The sequence below is a fragment of the Xyrauchen texanus genome, chromosome 1, assembly GCF_025860055.1.
Source record: "Xyrauchen texanus isolate HMW12.3.18 chromosome 1, RBS_HiC_50CHRs, whole genome shotgun sequence".
Lineage (NCBI taxonomy): Eukaryota > Metazoa > Chordata > Actinopteri > Cypriniformes > Catostomidae > Xyrauchen > Xyrauchen texanus.
In genome coordinates this window covers 65314840-65331002 of record NC_068276.1, presented here as the reverse complement: position 1 = coordinate 65331002, position 16163 = coordinate 65314840, and the positions used below count along the sequence as shown (strand labels likewise).

Below are 16163 nucleotides of genomic sequence, written 5' to 3'. Positions count from 1 at the left end.
GATTGTTCCCCGGCCGGCCGGTTCTGACTAGTTCAGAGGACGCCTGCTCCGGACCTCCTCCTCAGTCGCTAACCCACCCCCTGCCGGGTGTGCGGAGCAAGGAAAGTGCTTTGAGTCTTTTCTCAGAAATAGAGCCTCAGGACGCACCCTTGCCTCCCGATGCCATACTACCTGCTCCGCCCCGCTGAGAAGCCCCACCGGGTATATCAAAAATCCCTTTGGTGCCCCTAGCACGGAGATTGGATGCGTGGCTTTCACTTCCCAAACCAAGCATTAATAGCATTTAACAGCATTAATTTGACATTTAATTGCAAATGTTATTCATACACCCTCATCACACGATTTTTATACAGTTATTAATATTATTTATTAAATTGATTTGTAATGCATTATACACATTATAATGTTGAACGAGGGTTTAAATCCGTTTGCTGCATTTGTGAATGTGACAGAAATCATAAACATAACTTTAGTCTAACTAGTCATTACAAATCATGTAAAACTACATTGAATCTTGTGTTTTTATGAAACGGGCTATAATTAATTATCCCGTGTACTGTATTTCCACATACATTCATCTCCGTGAAGTCCGTGGGATGGTGCTTAATGTTTGAAGTGTTTCCCGTCGATAACTTTTGCAGCAAACTTTACAGACTGGGTCTCATCAACACTGATGGAGCTTCGTGGGTCTTTCACAAGTAATCCCAGACAGCGGAATAAAGGTTCAGGCTCGTCCGGACATGTCTGTATATGTTTCACTCGTGCTGGACTTCTGATGTGCTCGTGATGCGCTCGCGACACCTGCATGTTACCTTTAAAACTGAGTGACAGTCAAATGCAACACGAGGAAGAAGCAAATTTAAAGATTTATTTTATCTAGCAAGTTTATATGATGATGTGTAAATGTCGCAGATTCTGTCTTAATGAGAAACAGATTCACATTCTTCTCTGCATATCGCCCCCTGCTGTCTCGCAAAACATGACAAATATTGATCTGTTTCTCACCCACACCATCATATCACTTCTGAAGACATGGATTAAACCACTGGAGTCTTATGGATACTTTTATGCTGCCTTTATGTGCTTTTTGGATCATCAAAATTATGCTAAAATATTATTTTAAAAATCTGAATTTGTGTTCTGCAGAAGAAAGGAAGTCATACACATCTGGGATGGCATGAGGGTGAGTAAATAATGAGAGCATTTTCACTTTTGGGTAAAAATCTGTTTAAAGTGATCGCTCAGCCAGAAGTTAATGTTCTGTCATCATTTCTCTACCCTCATGTTGTTCCAAACCAGTGTGAGGCTTTGTTAGGGACTGACAGTCTCAGTCACCATTCACTTTCAATATATATATAAAACATTCACTGAAAGTAAATAGTGACTCAAACATTCTGTGTAATATCTCCTGTGTTGCATGGAAGAAAGAAAGTCATACGGGTTTGGAACAACATGATGGTGAATGATGACAGAATGTCCATGAATAATAATTCTATAATACATGTTCAATGTGTTTTATGTTATGGAAATGGAAGTGCAACGTAGTTCAGCGTAGTTCTAGCGGGAAGACTACCAGCTGTACATCATCACTTCATTAGCGGGGCAATTTCCTAGCCAATCGCACGTAAGCCATTGCTTTATAAGCCTGCTCACAATCTATCACATTGCTGTTTCAGTGCACTAAAACACTATAACCACATATAACCAGAGCACAGCACTTCTCCGGAAGCCCGCCTTCCCTCCCCTTTCCAACGACGTCGTCACTTCATCTCAACTTCTGCCAACATCAAACCCATGGGGAGTAAACAAACAGCAAACATATCTCATTCACTCAGGAGATCTCTCTCAATCGCATTGCACGACCCAGGCGCCGAAGGAGCGCGCACCCCGCGATTCCTGCATAATCATCGGCTCAGGCAGCAGCCGGCTTCCATCAGAAATAAGCTAAGTCATTTTCATATCCATCAAATGCATTCAAAGCTAGTCATGGGTCTAGACCTTCTGTTGCCATGCTACCTGTTCATCACAAAGTTGCAACGCTGCATGTTCATCATAACGCATTCGCATCAATATCAAAAGCCAGTATTTTATGTCAACAGCGCATTCACTCTCATAGTATGGCAGTCAATCTCGAAATCTCATGAGGGCAACTCGGTCAAGGTTCATTCACTTGTCATTCACAGTCTGCATGCCCGAGCGTTCCCCATCGGGGAATTAAGATCATTATTCAGGCATATCATCATGTACAGTCAACGCTTATCATACGGGCTCTCATTACTTCATTCAGTAAGATTCCCCCATTTTCGGCCACTTCAGCCCAAATCACGTAGCGCGTTCCAATCCAATTCATCTTCCCTATGCCCTACTAACTAGGAAGACCGAGCCCACGATGAGAGTATTCCGAGGGAGCATGATATCACAGTTTCACCCGTCGATGTGCGACCCCCTTCCCGAGCACAAACCATGCAAATTACATACCCAACTTAAATGGCTGTATCTACTGGCTCCCCTGGAGAATGGACACAGTTGTAATATCTTTTTAAAGAAGACACTTTGGGCTTCACTTCTCAAGTTTCAGAATTAATATATGTTGTTATTTTAAAGCGCAAAAAAAAACCGAAACACTGCTCAGATTGCATAGTCCGTCGAAGAACGACAAAGTGTCATTCTTCCAGGTGAGATCTCATGTAAACATGGAGAACATATCAAGATTTATAATTGCGTACAAAAGTGTTATAGAATGAACTCTGTCACGGACAATTGACCCGAGCAGGCTGAACTGGAGTCATCTGGCGATCGCTAATTCTTAATAAGGTATGAAGTCCCGTTTTTGATATTGCATGTTGTCATCGGCACTTCTGGCACAAATAAACAAATTGCTGTTTCTGGAGGACTGCTATCATGCAACAGAGATCGGATATCAACATCGAACACTTAGACCTTCGAAAAGACGTATAATCCGTTAACATTAATCGCATATCCATGCATGCTTATATCAGAATGCAAATATATTAAACGTAAGTGGAGTGACTTCACTCCTGAGCGCAAACAAATACGTATCAATGGGTTAATATAGCCTTCACCAAGCCTTGTGAAAGAATTTACTTCGTTCAGTACAACATTCGATGAGGTTCCCAGAGCGCCTCCAAGGGTGCACTTACGCGATCCATAAAACACAGCATTTTCTTACTCCAGATGTACTTCCATGTTCTCATCGCTAGCACCACTGTTGTGGCACGCCTCTGACACCTAGCGGTAGGCTCCGCACCGGTTCTCCTATTCTTCAGATTATCTACCACCAGCGTAAGGCATTTCGCTATGATCAGGACATACAGCGAGGAATTCCCATCTCATGGCATACTTTCATTTTATTATCATTCAGGCATCATCAAAGAGCAGATATTCGTTGGCATGTCTTCACAAATCATTCACTCATCGTGGTCAGACCACTACAGCAACAACTAATCCGAACCAATATGATTGACAGCGTAAATGCCGGAATCCAGCCATACATGTTTAGGCGTGCGTGTATCTGGTCTCCGAAATATGTCAGAGACAATGGTAACTTGGCACAGCAGCCGTCGAATCAGCTTTCAAGCACATTTGGAAGGAGATTTGCAAATATTCATAAAATATAAAGTGCGATACTGCATCTTCAGGTCGTAAAGGTGGGACATGAACAGCTGGAACTGATCCATGCCCGAGAATCACATTCTGAAGATCCCAATTCATATCAACACACATTCACAAAGCAGTCTCGTGCAAGATGATTCGCACAAACATACACACATTCTTGTATGTTTTGGGGCACACCTCCTTCAAAAACTAAACTGTCCACTGCATCTTCAGGGCTCTATGCCGGGAGTACATGAAGACTCATGTTCCTTTCACAGCCAACAACCAAACTCATGAAGCTGAGACATTATTCTTCTCACCCTATTTGCTCCAGCTCAAGGAATAAGAGGGAGGAGAGCGAGAGAGAGGAGAGGAGGGGAGAGGAGGGGAGAGAAAAAAAAAGAAAAGAAAAAAAAAACACAATGAGCCACGTCTCTAGAATTCTAGACATCACACACATTCTCTTACCATGCAAGCTTCCCCCCCTAAAGAAACATGACAGGATCAGATCTATTTTCACGTCATTCCCTGGTCCGTTTGGGTCTCCTAACGCAATCTCCAGCCCCATCAGGCCACCTCAATTTTGCCATGCTTATCATTCCTCAAGGCCACTCCGCCGTTTTTTCCACCTCCTCACACTAGCTTATTCCATAGATGGCCTCTCCTACCCACCAATCGATTAATTTACGGACGACACGCCCCTATTTCTCGGACATGGCTCCCTCCATAGGATTCAGGGGTTGCCGTCTATGGCCATGGTTCACAGGGGAATGGCCAGAATTATACTTTCTTCAATATAGCTTCCTATGCTCCAGACGTTCTCTCCGTAAGTATTCCCATTGCTAGACATTTCATAATTGAATGTATTTAACAAATGTTCTCGACCTACAATCCCAGTCTCGATGCGGCTCAGCGGAGGGAAGAAAGAAATGACACTGAGACCAAGCTTCAAATCCTCAATGTCAATCAAAAATCAAATGGTTCTTTACCCTATACGGGGTAAAATATATGTTAGAGTTCAGAAATAGGAAATACACTCGCAGAACCACTGCAGCCTCGTTCCGCAATGACACAGCAAGCTACATCTACAAAAGAAGTTTAAAATGGGCCTTTCTTATTCCACACCCATCATCACGGCCAGCGTCATATGGGTTCCCTCCAGAAACTGAAACGCATCGTAGTCATGCGACAATTCCGCAGTCGTTACTACAATCAATAAAGTCTGGCCCTCCTCGAACCATCATGTCCCCTATGAGACGTCTGACATGGCAGAGCATTTCCTGTAACTTCATCATCCCAGCCAGACACATTCCAGGGTTTTTCAACTTCCCTCCCTCGCTTTGCAGGAGTTCCACAGACCAGCTCGACAGGCACCCTTCGAGATATACTGGAATCTACTATGAAGATGCTCGGCCGCTACTCTCCCCAATCGTACCTGAAATGGTCAACTTGACCCAAATCATCAAACAAGCTTAACTCTCTATCATCCATAAGTTCTCATGCATATCTGGTGGTGGTCGGTGGCTCTTCCCCAGCTCATCCTTACCTACACAATGATTCAAGCAAGCTCACCGTTCGCAAGGACTGGACATAACTATGTCCCCCCTCGCCGGGCTTCCATAATCTCAAGCACAGTTCTGTTGCATAGGGATTGCTCAAACCAGCCGCCCTCGCCGGAAACTCGCACCATAACGAGATGGCTTTCAACAAGGTATGGCATGACAACAACGTCATTATCGTATGGCGTTATGTATGCGTTCACTCTGGCAAAGATAACCATCAAACAACTTTCCCTCGTCGGAGGGTTTTCATATCAAACGTTTTCTTTCAACAAAGGGATTGCACGCAACATCGTCATTATCATACGGCCCCATGCATGCCATAACCCCGGCAGGTTATTTATTAAAAAATAAATAAAAACAAAACACACATTTCATCACTATTTTCGGAGGGCTTCATAGTCATACGTCTTCTTTCAGCAAAGGGATTGCACGCAACGTCACCATTATCGTACGGCTCTACGCACGTCACCCACCTCTCTCAGCAAAGATACCCAAACAATCACTCCCTCGCCGGAGGGTTTTCATATCTAATGTCTTTCAACGATGGCACGCAACAGTGCCATTCATCGTATGGATGCACCATGTTGCCCACCCTCGGCTAAGATGCCTCAAACATATCTTCCCTCGTCAGAGGGTTTTCATATTAAATGTCTTTCAACGAAGGGACTGCACGCAACAGTGCCATTATCGTATGGCTTTACACGCGTTCCCCACCTTCGGCAAGGATACCTCAATCAACTCTTCCCGTTAGGGCCGCATACCACGCTGCTCGCCGTAGGCAGATTCTGCACAACCAGGGGCCTCAACGGAGAGCCCAAAAACACACCAAAAAAAAAAAGCCTTCACACAACCATACCAGAGATATCACAAATTCCATGTCAATTCTGATGCTCACATCTCTATTTTTTCTTCTCCAGAATGAACGCCTAACATAAGACCCAGTTCGTACCAAACAGGATCATCTCTTTTGGGGGTAGTATACTACTTTCTCTCTTTTTGGGGGTCGGCTCCTTGCCCCTGCCTCCTATCTCCGGCAGGATATGACGGTTCCGGGCACAACTCCCTCGGACCGCCGGACGGGGCCTACGCCAAAGAGAGAGACATTACTTTGTTTTACATTTATCAAATAAATGGCATCTTAAACTTCACTCAAGCCTGCGTGTCTTCCCAATACAAATGGAAGTGCAACGTAGTTCAGCGTAGTTCAGCGTAGTTCTAGCGGGAAGACTAGCAGCTGTACATCACCACTTCATTAGCGGGGCAATTCCTAGCCAATCGCATGTAAGCCATTGCTTTATAAGCCTGCTCACAATCTATCACATTGCTGTTTCAGTGCGCTAAAACACAGGCAACCTCCGCCACCCCACCACCACCAGCTGAGCCCTGTCCCGCACGGGGGTAGGCTCCTCGCCCCTGCCTCCTATCTCCGGCAGGATATGACGGTTCCGGGCTCAACTCCCTCGGACCGCTGGACGGGGCCTACGCCAAGAGAGAGACATTACTTTGTTTTACATTTATCAAATAAATGGCATCTTAAACTTCTCTCAAGCCTGCGTGTCTTCCCGATAGAATATAGGGGACTAAATGTCTATTTGTCATTTGTGAAAGTAACGAGTTACTCACTACTTGAGTACTCTTTTAATTACTTTCTTACTCTTACTCAAGTAATTATTTATGTTAGTACTTTTACTTCTACTAGAGTAATTATGATTTTGAAGTAATTGTACTTTTACTTGAGTACAGTTTTTGAATCGCTCGTTTCAGTAGATTTTACATTGTGTCTCGAGACCAGAAACACAAAACAGGCAATTACAATCATCATGTGTCATCCAGTAGTTGCTCAGGAAAACTGTGGATCTGCTGATGATGCATATGATTATAATATAACAGATGATCACTCACCGATGACAGTAAATGACACTTCATTACTCCAGGAAGTCCAGATTTCTGTAGATTTTCTTCTAGCGCTACACATGCATTTACTGTATCTGCTGTCCATTGCAGTAATCTTGAACTCTTTCTCAATAGAGTATTGAACATAAGCACCATCACAAAACCATCCGTATATCCAGTCTGTCACTTCTATCCCCTGTACGTCACATGTGAGAGTGACAGTCTCTCCTCTGAATATCGGTGATGTTTCAGGATTTACAGTCAGAACAGGTTTATCTGTAAGAACCAGAAACAAACACACAACTCTCACTTTACAAACACACATGTTACATCTGCAGTTTAATTCACTCTCTCTTTCTGCTCAATAAATAAATAATCGTTTATACTATTTTTAATCTTTATCAAACTTAATTAATAAAACTAGGATACAGTTTTATTTTATTATTATTAAGAAACTTTCAAAATATGCAGAACTAGTGAATAAAAGTGATTGTAAGATGTGAGAAACATGTGAAAGACTGAATAAGATGATCATATATATATTTGACTCAATGCAGCAGTGGAGGATGAGTTCATCTACACATACAGTAACTATCAGGTGAATAGATGTTACTGTATATGAAATGGGGTCCTCCATTCATTTAGAAATGTTTGTATTGATTGTAGTCTGTATCTGCTGCTGCATCATTTATTCCTTTCATTTGTTGTATTTATAAGAGTTGAGTTTTTAAGATAATGTCCCCAAATGTGTTTCATATTTATAATGCAAGATATGATTTATGCCTTATGTAATCCCATATAAGTGCTTTACAGATATAAACTCATAAATACATCATATTACCCTCAGTTGTGCATTCACTCGTGTTTTAAGTGAAGAGGGGTTTCGGTCACCCGTTTAGTCGTGCTGTCAACATTCAGTTGTGACGTGTAATATACAGGAATAGATATTAACCCAAATCTGAGAATGAAGAATGTGGATATAAACGACTCAAACAAGAGCAACACTGACTGATACACAAAAATACCTGTTCAGTGTAGAAATGAGACATGTGACAGGTGTGTTATGAGGATGATATAAAGTCTGTTTGAAAGAGTTATCTTCAGGTGTTTGGGGCTCCCAAGAGTGACCCCTAGTGTCGCAACATTGACACAACGTAATAGTAGGGCTAAAATGTATGTGTAACTAAACAACAAATTGCAATTTTTGGTTGAAGCATAGATGAATGACATAAATGATGGCAAAGTGTTTTGCTGCATAAGAAACTAAAACAGACACAACCTGGTCTCAGACCATCATGCAATGTGTGAAGATGTGTGACTATACAAATATTATAAATAATATATCCATTTCACTACACTTAAAATCAGTCAAGAAAACATTGGAAATCAACTATTTCGTTTTTAATTATGAGTTACCTGGAGTAGGTTCAGAGTAGCTGTTAGACATCAGCACTGAAAAAAAAAAAGAAAAAAAAAAAAGAAATTCCATTAATTCAACACAATTCAACACAAATTATAAACTGAAACTAAGTGTTTATGCTTAAAGTTTATTGTAGTTCAAATAAGTGTGTTTAGTTATCTGCATCTTAAGATAGTTTATCACTCATTTCTATGTGGATTCATCAGTCGAATGATGTTGGAGATTCAGTGTGTGACCTCATCAAACACACATCTGCAGGACTCACAGGTGAATTTAGAAGTGAATTCTCTGATGGACTGAATAAAGTTTTGTTTGCATTGAGCCAAAACCATCATGTGAGGATGAAAATAAATGTGTTGTGGTTTGTTGACAAGTGGTGTTACAGCACATTATTATTCAGAATATGTTTCACACTCAAAAATAAGTGTGAAATGAGAACAGTCTGCAGGACTCAATAACAGATCTGACATCAGAGCGACAGTTTGAACCAAAGATGCACCTGCTTACTAGTGTCACAAAACACAATACTTCTGTATGTTGTTCAATTAATAATCAAAGATAATACAATTCCATTATCTTAATATGTAAAAGCATTGAAGAGTAACTGCCTAATATTTCTGTTTGGTGTCATTAGCCTAGTTTCCATCCACCTTTCACGCTATTTTGATATCGACAAACTAAAAATGTGAGAAAAAAATTGCGACATTTGCAGCCTTCTGCCCGTTTCCATTCAAATGGCCTTTTATCGATAAAAATGGTGTGTGTGATGACATCATGCCTGAAAAAAACATGTTTTGGTTTAGCGCAATATAAATCTGCCCTGTAGCCGTTTCCAATCAGAAATGTGTGTTTATCACTAATTCACCTCCCAGATGTCCCTAATTTTTTTCCTTTGAAGTTTGGGTAAAATGGGGAAATTATTGAGACAATTCACTGAAATTAGTCAGTTTACTGTCATGTTATTTAACAAATAAAAGCAATCAGAAGAGGAGGAATTGCAATCAAAAGGGAGCAGTTGCCCTTCTGATAGGACTGTAATATTGGTCCTGATGTTGCGCATATCGCAGGTTGCCACCGGTTACGACCCGGAAGCAGATCATCATGGCCCTGTTCAAGCTGGCAACCTGCCGGCAAAAGTATTGGGGGAAACTTTCTGTCTCAGTATCAGGACTATCAATCGATGTGTTTATGATGTGTGACAGATATTAAAGAAACATCGATGGGGTGTAATATCAGGGTTTACATATATGATACATTCCTGATATTCAATATTTTGAACATCTAATCTAAAGCATCACAACTGTATTATGTCCCGCATATTTCTCCAGCAACTTTTAATGAGCAACTGAACTTGATTGTCATCTCAAATTAATTTTAGCATCATAATGTAATTTATATTTTCTGAACATTCTGAGAATGTCATTCAGACGACTTTGTTATGACATGCAGGCGGAGGCAGACGGGGAGTGAGGATCTATAAGTGGGTTTATTAAACAACAGTGAAAACACGACAAACAGGAACAAATGAAACATCCACGGGGGGCAAACTGAAACTAAAACATGAGAGGTAAAAAATAAGTACACAATACTAGGAGAAAACCATCAGTGCTTTAATTTTTTGGAACACTTAAAGCCCAGTTCTATAAAATTATTGTTTAGTTTTACTTTTTAAGAAATGCCGGCAAAATTCTCTGTATTAAATTAAATAAATTACCAAATGACGGCAAGACAGTTTCCTAATCAAGTCCAATCAGTATAATCAAACACAGCTGGACACAATTGAAGGTGTAGAACCATCTCAAGGATGATCAGAAGAAATGGACAGCACCTGAGTTAAATATATGAGTGTCACAGCAAAGGGTCTGAATACTTAGGACCATGTGATATTTCAGTTTTTCTTTTTTAATAAATGTGCAAAAATGTCAACAATTCTGTGTTTTTCTGTCAATATGGGGTGCTGTGTGTACAATAATGAGGAAAAAAAATTAACTTAAATGATTTTAGCAAATGGCTGCAATATAACAAAGAGTGAAAAATGTAAGGGGGTCTGAATACTTTCCGTACCCACTTGTATATGCCGTAAAGATCAATCCATAATCACAATAAATTGGCTTTCAATAATGTCGTCATGATTAACACAGGGTAACGATTGGGGCAAACTCTGTCATGTGACACTACATTTTTGCGTTAATGCCAATTGTTTTCCAAACCAGTTCTTCATGACATTTGATGTATCGACATAGAGTTCATGTGCTTGAGTTAAAAGGAAAAATATTATGTCAACATTTGTGACATTTTTGCAATAATGTGCGTTTCCATCAGCATTATTTTGATGCGCTAAAAATGTTTGCAAAAAATCCTTGGATGGAAACGTAGTTGATGAAGGGCCGGCCCAGACTCTGTTGGCACCCTAGGCCAGATTTTAGATTGTCGCCCCCCTTAATACATTTAATGAATAGTAACATTAATACGTTTAATAATGGCCAAAAAAAAATTAACAGAAAAGATCAGATGCCAAAACATTTTACATTTTTATTCTACACCTCCATCTTTTCAGACTTCCTGCGGTGCCCGGGTACTTCCCTGAAGACTAAATTGTATTGACCAATTATCTTTTGGCGTTTTGTGCTTGTTACATTTATTAACGATTAGTATTTTATTTTTTCATTGACATGAATGTGCCAGCTTTTCAGGTCCAATACAGATGTTGCACTACAATTATATGACGAACCCAGTTGTACAATTTCCATCATGATGTATATTTATCAGTCATGTTAGTTTAAATGTCCCTGATATGTAGTATAGTATAATGATGTAGGCAGGGATGAGGCAGACAAGACAGTTTGGATCTACGTGCGGGCTTTAATGAACAGTGGTGGAAATAAACAGACATGAACAAATGAAACAACCACGATGGGCAAACTAACACACGAAACATTCACGGGCACACAAACTGGGAAAACACGGCAGGAATGAACACGGGAAGACAGGCCGGGGAACGAACAGCGGAACACAGGAACATCAGCGACATCAAGACAGTGGGAACAACGAACGACAAGGAAATGCAGGAACGGGCAGGGTTATATACACACACAAGGCAGGATAATTACAAACAAGACACAGGTGAGAACAATGACAGTGATTGCAGTGACATGTGGAATGCGGGGCAGACAACAGTGAATCGTAACAGAATCCCCCCTCAAAGGATCGGTGTGGCAGCGGGGGCGTGGTCAAGCGCCCGTCCGGGAGAGAAAAGCGGTAAGGGCGCTCACACCTGAGCTAAATGATAACTAACACCTGTGTCTAATTTCAGTAACGTGAGGAGAGCGGCATAAAAGGGCAGGAGCGACGGAGCATGAGAAGACACCAAGGAAGACTGTCTTGTTACATGTTGAAAAAACTAAAAGAATTAAAACTTACCCCTTAAGTTGACGTGTGTGTCCGTCCTGTCTTTAACCGAACGTCACAGTGGTGCAGAAACCCGGGACTATTTTTTTTTTTTTCTCTTCTCGTGTGATGGAACAAAGTCGCCCCGTAGAGTCCTCCCAGCTGGCGGAAATCCTCCAGTCCCTCGCTAATCTCCATCAGGGCCACCAACAATCCCTGCTTGAGCTCCGCCAGGATCAAGATCGGCGATTCTTCGAGGTCATGCGGGCTTAGGCAGAGGACCGACTCGCTATCCGGAGCCTCCTCAGCCAGGAGGCTGTGTCAGCCCCAGCCGCGACCCCGGACACCCGCGCTAAGCTGCCCCCGCCCATGTTACAGAAGATGGGGGTGGCAGATGATCCGGAGGCCTTCCTCGACTTGTTCGAGAGGACGGCCGACATCTGGGGCTGGCCGCCCGAACAGTGGGCAGCCCGCCTAATTCCTCTCCTGTCCAGGGAAGCACAGCTCGCGGTGCAACAACTACCAGCGGCGAGCCTCCTGGCTTACTCTAACCTGAAACGGGCCATCCTGCAGCGGGTTGGTCGGAGCCCGGAAGAGAATCGCCAGCTCTTCCGGAGCATGAAGCTGGAGAAGTCCGACCGCCCGTTTGCGTTTGTTCAACGGCTCCGGGACGCCTGTCAGCGGTGGCTGCTCGCGGGGGACCGCGACGTCGAGGGAGTCATCGATCAGGTGGTACTGGAGCAATTCACGCAGAGTCTGCCCAGGAGAACGGCGGAGTGGGTCCAGTGCCACCGCCCGGCGTCGCTGGAGGCAGCTGTTCAGCTCGCGGAGGACCATCTGGCGGCGATTCCGAGGGCAGATGAGCCCTCCCCTTCTCTCTCTCTCTCCCCTTCCCCTGTGTCTTTCCCTGCTTCTCCCCCCCCCCTGTTCCCTCTCGCTCTGCTCTCTCCACAGGACCCGTTCCTGCCCCCCGCAGGCGTGGAGGATACAGTCGACCAGCTTCCCGGCCGTGGGAGAACCCGCCCAACCCTTCCCGTCTTTCAGTCGCTCTCCTCCTCAGGTGGTGGCGCCCGCCAGCACGGGTGCGGCCGTGGCGCCTGGGCCGGTCTGCTGGAGGTGCGGGGACCCGGACCACTTTCGGGATCAGTGTCCGCTGATGGAGGTGGGGACGGTGGTGCGGGTCTCCGATGTCCCGCAGGCTGCCCCGGTCGGGCTGGAGCGCATCGGATCCCGGTAAGGATCCAGGGGGTACATACCAAGCTTTGATGGATACCGGCTGTAATCAGACCACCATCCACCAACGCTTGGTTCAACCCGGGCTTTGGGCACAGCTAAACGGGTGAGGGTGAGGTGTGTGCATGGGGATATTCACAAGTATCCCATGGTGACTCTGGCAATTAAATTCGGGGAGAAAAGCATAGTGTGGAGGCAGCGGTTAGTTCCGCCTCACCCATCCGCTAATCTTGGGTACTGATTGGCCAAATTTTAGAAATGTATTAGAGGGAGTCTGTGCGGATGGGTCCTGCATGAAAGTAAAGAGATGTGTGATGTGCGATGCTTTGGCGGGGAGGCGGAGCCGGGCCGTCCTCAGCTGCTCGGGTGACGAGGGAAGGGGCGAGGGGACACCCCTCCTCTCAGGGAGTTCCTTGAGGGGATTTTCCCTTGGAGCAGTCGCGGGATGAAACACTTAAGCACGCCTTTGACCAAGTGAGAGTAATCGATGGTCAACAACTCCGGCCGGTGTCGCCGTTTCATATCCGTATTTTTCAGTTATTAAAGATCGGTTGTATAGAGTGACGCAGGACGCTCAAACAAAGGAGGAGGTGACACAATTGTTGATTCCACGGAGCCGCCGGAAATGGTTTTCCAGGCGCTCACTATAATCCTATGGCCGGTCACCTGGGGAACGGAAAACACTTTTCCGTCTAATAGCCCGTTTCTATTGGCGGGCATTGGCGGCGACGTCCGCAGGTGGTGTGCGGCGTGCGCGAATGTCAGCTGGTAAACCCACCGGCCACCCCAAAAGCGCCTTTGTGCCCCCTTCCATTGATCGAGGTTCCTTCGAGAGAATTGGAATGGACCTCGTCGGGCCATTAGAACGGACGCCACGCGGACATCGCTTTGTGTTAGTCCTGGTGGATTACGCAACGCGGTATCCGGAAGCAGTGCCTCTGAGCAACATCTCAGCACGCAGTGTTGCCGGGCACTCTTCAAGATAATCTCCGGGTGGGGGTTCTGAAGGAAATCCTCACCGACCAAGGCACTACTTTTATGTCACGAACACTTCGCGAACTTTACGAATTATTGGGCATTAAATCGATTCAGCACTAGCGTGTACCACCCTCAGACGGATGGACTGGTGGAACGATTTAATAAAACACTCAAAAATATGATTCAGTAAATTCGTGCACTGATGACGCTAGGAATTGGGATAAGTGGCTGGACCCCTGTTGTTCAGCAGTACGAGAGGTTCCGCAAGCCTCCACAGGGTTTTCCCCATTTGAGCTACTGTACGGACGACGCCCACGCAGGGTCCTCGACGCCATCCGTGAAACTTGGGAGGAGGGACCTTCTAGTGCCAAAAATGAAATTCAATACGTTCTTGATCTTTGAGCAAAACTCCACACGCTGGGGCAATTAACACAGGAGAATTTGCTCCAGGCTCAAGAACGCCAACGCCGGCTGTATGACAGGGGTGCTCAGCTACGGAATTTGCACCGGAGATAAAGTGCTTGTATTACTCCCAACATCAAGCTCAAAATTACTCGCCAAGTGGCAAGGACCGTTTGAGGTCACACGACGAGTAGGGGACCTCGATTATGAAGTCAAACGCACCGATAGAGGGGCGTGCGTCAAATATATCACCTCAACCTCCTGAAGTTGTGGAGGGAAGAGGCGGCCTCTGTGACGTTGGCAACGGTAGTTCGGAGAAGGCGGAGCTCGGACCGGAGGTAAACAAAGCCTGCGATCCTAACACCCCGGTTCTGTGTGGAGACCACCTCTCACCACGCCAACTCGCAGAGGTTTCCGAACTGCAAAAGGAGTTTGCGGACGTGTTCTCTCCTCTACCGGGCCGTACAGACCTCATACAACACCACATCGAGACCGAACCGGGCGTAGTGGTACGCTGTCGCCCTTATCGCTTGCCCGAACATAAAAAAAAATAGTTCGGAAGAATTGGACGCGATGCTGGACATGGGAGTAATAGAAGAATCTCACAGCGATTGGTCCAGTCCGGTCGTCCTTGTTCCCAAGAGCGACGGGTCTGTCCGTTTCTGTGTGGATTATAGAAAAGTCAATGCGGTGTCTAAATTTGACGCGTACCCAATGCCGCGTGTTGATGAACTGCTCGATCGGTTAGGTTCTGCTCGGTTTTATTCGACCTTGGATCTAACGAAGGGTTATTGGCAGATCCCTTGACACCAATATCCCGTGAAAAACGGCCTTCACCACGCCGTTCGGATTACACCAATTCGTGACGCTTCCTTTCGGTTTGTTCGGGCACCAGCCACGCTTTCAGCGCCTCATGGATAGGATCCTCAGACCGCATACTGCTTACGCCGCTGCGTATCTAGATGATATCATCATTTATAGCAATGATTGGCAGCAGCACTTGCAACATCTGAGGGCCGCCCTGAGATCGCTGAGACGGGCGGGCTCACGGCAAACCCGAAAAGTGCGCGTGTTGGGCGTGTGGAGGTACGGTATCTGGGGTTCCACTTGGGTCATGGCCAGGTGCGACCCCAAATTGACAAGACCACGGCGATTGCGACTTGCCCTAGACCCAAGACCAAAAAGGGGTGAGGCAGTTCCTGGGGCTGGCTGGCTATTATAGACGGTTTGTTCCTAATTATTCGGATGTCACCAGCCCGCTGACTGACCTTACTAAAAAGGGAGCTCCGGATCCGGTCCAGTGGTCGGAGCAGTGCCAACAGGCGTTTACAGACATTAAAGCTGCACTTTGTGGGGGCCGCTTTTGCATGCACCTGACTTCTCTCTCCCTTTTGTTTTGCAGACGGACGCTTCAGACAGAGGGCTGGGGGCCGTACTCTCGCAGGTGGTGGAGGGAGAGGCGCCGGTGCTGTACATTAGCCGGAAGCTCTCCTTGAGGGAGACTAAGTACAGCACCGTGGAGAAGGAGTGTCTGGCCATCAAGTGGGCGGTTCTCACCCTCCGATACTATCTGCTGGGGCGGGCCTTCACCCTCTGCTCGGATCATGCCCCACTGCAGTGGCTCCACCGCATGAAAGACACTAACGCCCGGATCACCCGTTGGTATCTGGCCC

General features: G+C 45.1%; 1 pseudogene; it reads right to left on the bottom strand.

Moving 5' to 3' along the window:
- Nucleotides 1-7176, bottom strand: part of LOC127645966 (Fc receptor-like protein 5) — a 58213-nt pseudogene extending 51037 nt beyond the window's left edge.
- Between the last annotated feature and the right edge of the window lie 8987 nt (nucleotides 7177-16163).